At 40.1% G+C, this 7,712-nt stretch overlaps 1 long non-coding RNA gene across 1 annotated transcript; it reads right to left on the reverse strand.

Moving 5' to 3' along the window:
• Positions 1 to 1,355: 1,355 nt before the first annotated feature.
• On the reverse strand, positions 1,356 to 6,775 carry LOC106098308 (uncharacterized). Its single transcript, XR_001224502.3, has 3 exons — positions 6,357 to 6,775; positions 3,622 to 5,994; positions 1,356 to 2,195 (listed from the first exon to the last, which is right to left on the reverse strand). It is a non-coding gene; the product is annotated as an uncharacterized LOC106098308 (long non-coding RNA).
• Positions 6,776 to 7,712: the final 937 nt, after the last annotated feature.

Consider the following 7,712-nt stretch of genomic DNA (forward strand, 5'->3'; position numbering starts at 1 on the left):
AATGTGTTTTTCTGTTCGTGTTCATGTATGGCTCAGTCTCACTAGAGTAAAAATAGGAGGACAACCTTGTGGAAAGGCAAACAGTTTGCAAACACGTTGCAATCAGTCTGAGGCTGCCATGGTCCTGGGTCTGAGATCTAGGGCTTTGAGTTTTGCAGACCTACTCCCCACCTCGAAAGTAACCATTTCAAAGTCAGTAAGAGATCATTACGAGTTCATTACCTAAGGCTCCATAAGGTTTGGGGGCTACCTTAGTCAAAAATGTAGTCAAAACTAATATGAACGTTCTAATAGAACTTAATGTATCTGGGCCCTACAGTATAGTCCAAGTTCTCCTGGATGCCACATCAATGCATGATGTTGCCAGAAGGTTGCTCTGTCTCCTGACAGTTTCAAGAGGATGGAGGAGATACCAGGAGACAGCCTGCTACTCCAGGAGACAGGTAGTTACTCTAGGAGAGCTGGTCAAGGCTGCAGAAGGTCCTTAACTGACCAGCGGGACCATTATCTGCTCAATTGTGCAAGGAAGACCAGAATCAGCACTACCAGGGATCTACAAAATAACCTTCAGCAGGCCACTAGTGTGACTGTCTCTGGTCTCTTTGGTGGTTTGTTAGTGATAGTCTGGAGAGGCATATCCAGGTAGGGACACTCAGACCTCTACAGGATAGTCAACAGCACCCGGACTGTCATTAGGTGTTAGGATAAAATTCTTAGACCTTATGCTGGTATAGTAGGTACTGGGTTTTCCTGGTGTACAACAATGTTGGGACTCATGTTGCAAGAGTATGCAGGCAGTTCCTGGAGGATGAACGCATTGATACTATTGACTGGCCCCCCCACTCACCTGACCTAAATCCATTAGAACGCCTCTAGGACATTATGTTTCAGTCCATTTGATACCACCAGGTTGCACATTGGATTGTCTAGGCGCTCAGTGATGCCCTGGTTCAGATCTGAGTTGAGATCTCCTGGGACGCCTTTACTCATATCAAATTGTATGACCCCACATGCATGTATGCATGCCTGACAATTTTATGGCATGTTCAAACTACTGAGTACCATTTTGAGTTGTTGCAGTGCAATTTCAGTAAAATGGACTAGCTTGCCACAGAATTTTTCCACTTTGATTTTCATGCTATCTTTGAATTCAACCCTCTGTGGTTGGTGCTTCTCAATTCAATCAAACGATGTGGCATCCTTTTCATTCCTAACACATTACCTAGTTACCCACTGAATTTGAAGTTCAAATTATTTGAATCATATTTCCAGTGTTCAAAGCACAACACAATCAGCATGTACTGCTAAAAGTCCACAAATGAAGAGCTGAAGTGTTGAAATGTCTCTTTATTTTTATTAACATTAACATTATCTGTTACTTTAATGATTAGTTATCAAACTGATTGCATATTAATATTCATTTTCAGCTGATGGACTAATCAGTTCTTCAGCTCCACTTCACTGAAGTCTCTGAGCTCCTGGTAATGAGCATGAATAATGGTCTCATAGTTATGTTTATCCAACTCGAGTTTCTTGTTACAGCTAGGACTGCGGCCTTGGATGAATTTTGAGAAAGTCAGTGTAATGTAGGTTGCAGAGCGAAGACCTCAAGAGACAAAACTTTTTGCTTTGTGCAACTTCTTTTACAACGTGCTCTCTACAACTACTACAGCAACTGCATTTCTCCCAAAACTTATTTTGTAAGACAGGTTAGTAGTACGGAAACATGTTGTTTGGGTTACAAGGTCAGCAAGACAAACATATACAGTAAAATTTTTTAACTAACACAAAAAATACTACAACCAATACTAATTCAACATACGGTCATTTATGCAGAATTACATTCATACACAAGTAATTGTTTTCAAATGAAGACAGAAATGCAAGAAACAAATTTCATCACACAAAAACAGATTCTCAGAAAGTTTAGGCAATTCATTGAGCAATTTCATTTTTGTCTTTGGCCTTTTCTTCAGCATCAGGAATGCATGAATGAAGTGCGGTCATAAATATCCAAGATAGCTCATTCACATTCTCAGTCAATACATTCTCCAGTGAGGCAGGTCGATGGTAATCAAACTAAAAAGTCAGTGCTATGACAATATCAGCCTGACCTCAGAGTCGTCTCTCGTATAAGATCATTCATCTTTGTTGGCCGCACCACCGAGTACAGCCTTGACATCTTGACTGGCTCTCTGTGAAACAAGAAAAATAAAATTATGACACTTTAATGCTTTGCATTGCTGAAATTGTGTTACAAGTATAAAGAGGACTTTCAGGTGGGACTCTTTTATCTTGTTCGTCCTGTTCAACTAGTGCTGCATGTATTTATTCAGGTGGGTTTCCTAAAGGCCACGTGTTTCTACTGACAATGTAAGATCTCACAGTTTTTAGCCTCTCCACTCTTTCCTGTCTCATATTATTTCCAGCAGTACACTTGCCAACAGGAAATAGGTTTAGCTTGCTTTCAAAAACAAATTCCTCTTACTCTTAAAATAACCCTTTCTGTCTAACATGGCGGGAAAAGTTGTTTTATCCCAGTAATGGTGTTTTGGAGAAATATGAGTCAGGCTTCAAGAATGCGTCACAGCAATGGTTCTGCACTGCTTAGGGATAAAAATGACTTACTCTTGTTCCTACATGGTATGAACCACAGCATTTTAATGATGCTGATGCTTATGGCACTGTTGACCATGTGTTTATTCCTGGACCCTGTCAAGCATACAGTCCAGAGGGGGCTTCTAGAGGAGTCCATCAGACGACTCTGCACTTTAAAAACGGATGCTCAGGGCATGAGGAGTGCTTCATTTAAGAATCGACACAAAGGAGTCCTTCCCAAGCATCACTATGTTACAGTCAAGGGGTAACCAGGGTCATTGGATTTCATCCTTTGTGGTCCATGGATGTGTGTACAAATTCTCAGGGTGATCCATAGGTTTATATTGTGGGGCCAAATAGTAGCCAGATGGGGCAGATCAGTACTTCTATCCCTCAAAATATACAAAAACTATTTAAAGAAATGTTGAGAAAGAGACACAGTTAGAGGCAGATTTCTGAAAAGATACACTTAAATAAAGGTCTAACTCAACAAATCGAAAAAAACCTTCCGAGCTGATTGTGGAGCTAAGGTACTTAAGACCCCTGGGACATGAGAGAGTGCTGGCAGCTATGCCAGTTAGGTTTTTAGTCTCCCTTCACAGAACTACATACTGATATTGGCAGCATGGATCCATCTTTGTTTCAGTGCCATTACTAATTTTACCCCCCATCCATTAAAGCTTCTTCTCCCTCCAGAGGCTTTTGAGAATGAGGGTTTCAGTCTCTGTGCCGCAGCTGGTAGCATCTGTATTCAAATCTCTGTAGTTACATCCCACCTGTTCCCCTGCCGAAGTACACACACACACACTTTAACTGTTAGCAATAAAGTTTGTTTTGGTTATGGTATTTTTTCCCTTGCAGTGCCTTAACTCTCCCATGATTTAAACAGACGATCTGCTGAATAAATCACTGGAACTTGTTTCCCCAGTGTGGAGATTTTTGAGATCTTTCTCAGTCTCTGTCTTTGTCCCACTGGCTTTGGGTTGCCTAGAACAACACTGTTTGATGCGGAATAATACTTACTGTCTTTTGCTGCTCAGCCTCCATTGATCACTCCCCCATGGCTCATCTTCAGTGACCATCTTCCATCACTCTTGCTGGCTCTATTCATCCTCTGCCTTTACTCTTCTACTGTCTTTCTACCAGTCATGTAGACATAAAATAAAGTTGGGTTAAGGCTGAACTAAACTTTGTAAGTATCCACAAAGAAAAAACACTTGCATAGTAGTTTTGTGAATTATAAAATTACACGTCTTTAAAATAGCATCCATTTGAATCTCAGCACTGCAACATTTATGCCAAATCCTTAAGCCACATATTTCACTGACACCTTCTTGCAGTTCCTGGTAGATGTGGTAATGTAACTCTTATTGCCTTAGGAAATAAGACATTTCGTCACCTCCAAGAATGTTGGGAACTTGTTTTAGGCCAATGGAAGCAATTTGTCAAGACAAATTTCGTCAAGTCTTCCAAGCTTATCCCACAGCAAAAATTCTTATCGACTGTGACTTACTTCTCATCCACACACACGTTGTCTAGCCTACAGTCTAGCCTGGTTCACCTTATAGTCTCAATTATCACACCTGCTACTCAGGGAAGATTCTCACATACCCTTGACATTGGAAGAGTCAGAGCCAGAGTGGCTGATAAAGACTAATGAGAATACTTTAATATCTTACCAAAACATGTCAACACATTTTTCTTTTGCCAGTATAACTGGAGCCATTTACTGGAGCTATTGTGAACTTTAAACAGTCACACTAGTCACACTGGTCCAGCTTTAATGTGTGCTAAACAGACATTTAAGCACAACTATGAAATGTGACACAAACTCATAAACTGGGAATCCATCCATCTTCCACTTATCTGAACTTGAGTTTTCGTCATTGCAGGCTAAAAAGGGAATTCTAGAAGTCCTTCTCCCCAGCAACACTTTGCATTTCCTCCTGGGGGATCCTGAGGTGTTCCCAGACCAGATGAGCATTATGTCTCCAATGAGCTCTGGGTCTACCCCAGTGTCTCTTCCCAGTTGGGCATGCCTGGGAAAACCTCCGAAGGGGTTTACCCAGCAAGCAGCCTAACCAGATGCCTGAACCACCTTAACTGTGTTCGTTCAACACTCAGGAGCAGCGGCTCCACTGCAAGCTCCCTCCAGATGTCTGAGCTCTTCAACCTATCTCTAAGGCAAAGAGCCCAGCCACCTTGCAGATAATTAGTTGTTATTAAATAGTTGACTAGATAACATTTGCTGGTTATTAATTATCAACTGTTTTGGGCAAAGCATGAAAGAGACCAAGCCTAGAGCAAAAAAAGGCTTAGACAATTTATATCATTTAGCACATGAAATGAACTTTTTGTGAAGCTGTGCTATGTCTTTTTAAAACAGTAAAACAGTTTTTCTATCAAAGTTCTTGAGCATTGTTTTCTTATCTCTTATAGGCACGCTTAGGTGTTTACATTTTTAATGTGGTTACTGGCTGTTTTGAGGAAATATAAGTATTTAAACTACACAGCAGATAAAAGTGGCACTAGATTATCCACATGGGCTGTTCAGTCTTTATTCAGTCTATGTTCTTTATTCAGTCAATGCTCTCAGACCTTGATAAAATCTTTGCTAGTTTTTACTCTAGCAACTAGCTAATTATCTCATTATTTTATGTGATATCACATTTTATGATCAGTTCCACGTGTAAATAACTCCAGATACCAAGCAACGCTTTTTTTGAGGCGATTAAAAAATAATAATTGAACAAATTCTAAAATAATAAGAGATCTTTATTCTTAATTTACCTGCATCCTTCCAGCAGAATGACTGTTAATAAATATATTTAATGTGGCACTGACCACTGAAGAAACCCTGTTTTGATTGAGAGGTAACTTTTCTATGTATGTAATATTTGTTTCCAAGACTACTGCATTATGGCTTTTGTTTATGTAACAGTTCTGTATTGCTGGGTGAAATGCTAAGTAACATAAATAAATAAAAATCTTCGGTGCTTTTCTCTTTTCTTTCCCATTTGCAGGTGTTGTACTAACTGACTGGACCATGAAAAGAAATTTATGCTTTAGAGTGTCTGGCTTAGCCTAATGGGATTGCAGATCATTATACATGAGCTACAACAATTTCCCTAAGCTCCCCAAACCTAGTTTTGTCTTAATTTTACATCCAAAGTTCGAGCTGTCCCGTATAGTTTTTGTACATTTTTAATCCTCAAAAGTACCAACTGTCTATTTTTTGGGATCTAAAGAAAAAAGCTGCAATTAAGCCAGACTTGTAATCCAATTTAGAAGATTCCCATCGAACACTGGCCGGTTTGGTGTTCCAACTTTTCCCAAAAGATGTCACAATGCTGTCTGCTCGATGTCCACCGTGAAGGATGCCCTGTATTCTCTTCCCTTAAGAAAAAAGTAAAACAGAACAATAATAATAATCGAACAATAGAACAAAATAAAACAATTAAAACATCACGCTTGTGACAAGAATAAGAAAGTCGTGAAAAGACACCCCACCATGAGGGAGACAAACTGGTGATCTCTCACTATGATGTTAATTTTTATCTGACTGAACTATTTTTAAATGTCCCACAAAGTCAGACTATCATACAAGTTATTTTGCCCTGCAGCGCAGTAAACACTGTATCTACACATTACCATACCCCAGCGCAGCATACATTTATATAAGCCTGAGGTATATTACATCTCGTACAGTACTTCTGCCCAATACCTAAGAACACATATATAAATACATTACCACTCACCAACATGTTTACGTGTCATATGTATCTGCAACCTCTGGTTCTCGGTGTCAGGCTAATCCATATGTTAGCTGTCCCCACGGCAACAACCTCTCAACGTGTCTTTAACGAACCTCCCCAGTCTCCCAGAGCCTGAAATACAAACAGGCGCTCACACATGCATTTCCATTCCATTCTATCCACCCACCTCCACATTCTTCCTGCCATCTGACACAGCAGCACCCTCCCTTTGATTCTTCGCTGGAGTAAACAGTCCCCCCGCCGCCATCACACCAGAGATGTTCTCATGAATATTCATCAAAGCCAAAGCTAGCGCCCAGAGGGGAGAGTCTCTTTGCGGACAGCGTGAATTGGCCACTTCATCTTCAGGAACAACACTTGTTTATTTAGGTCTAGCAGTGGTTGTTTATTTCTGCCTTTATCCTGCGTCAGCCCGACTTTGGTCATGAACTTATACAACAAGAAAGGTTTCCCGGTTTGTTTATGTGGGTGTGAATGTTTACTGTCAATTATGGTGTGTTTTTCTATATCACTATAATGTGTGCATGGTGACTCTCTAAGTAAGTGTATATGCAAGTGGCTGTGGTTATACTGTATGTGCTCATAGTAAAAGGCATTTGCCCTTACCTACACTACAAGGGCTTACAGCAATAACACAGATGTTCAGTTTTACTGGAGAGACAAGCAGTTTCGGCAATCTTTCCGAACATCTAATGAAAGACCATAATGATGCAAAAGCAGTGGGAATAGCTACAACAGAGTGAGCATCACAATCATGACAGCACCATCTCTTTAGGAAATTAATATTCAGAAAAACTGAAAATAACTTCTCAAAGGAGTTCAGCATAAAGTCCTTGTTTCATGTTCTTCTCATTGTCTGCACTAAGACATTTGCTTCTTCGCTTTATCTGGTCCTCCTGCAAGTCTTGGCAATGATACAAGAGACTTTCTCAGATGTTGTTTACAACAAACAAAATTTCTCCATAGGGGCCTCCCAGTGGAGAGATTTAGCTGCTGCTTCCACACCCAATAAGATTTGTTGCCGCACCGATAGTTATAAAGTCAAATATGATGGTGCCAACTGAGACTCTTGGAACTCCTTTTGAAACCATTGCCTTTATAGTGAAATAATTTCTCCTCTTATCTTCCGACACAGCTTCTTTATCTTTGTCATGACCTTGCATGGCAGGTCTGGATAGTCTCTCTCTCTCTCTCTCTCTCTCTCTCTGATGATAAAATACAAAACAGCAGCGATGGTTTATGTTCAGATGTTTAATAATTTAGCAGGTGCACAGTGCAAAAGTAAAGCACAAAAATTTAGTACAGACAAAGAAAAAAACTCCCTGCATATATTTAACT

This window comes from Oreochromis niloticus, linkage group LG15 (genome assembly GCF_001858045.2).
Source record: "Oreochromis niloticus isolate F11D_XX linkage group LG15, O_niloticus_UMD_NMBU, whole genome shotgun sequence".
Classification (NCBI taxonomy): Eukaryota; Metazoa; Chordata; class Actinopteri; order Cichliformes; family Cichlidae; genus Oreochromis; species Oreochromis niloticus.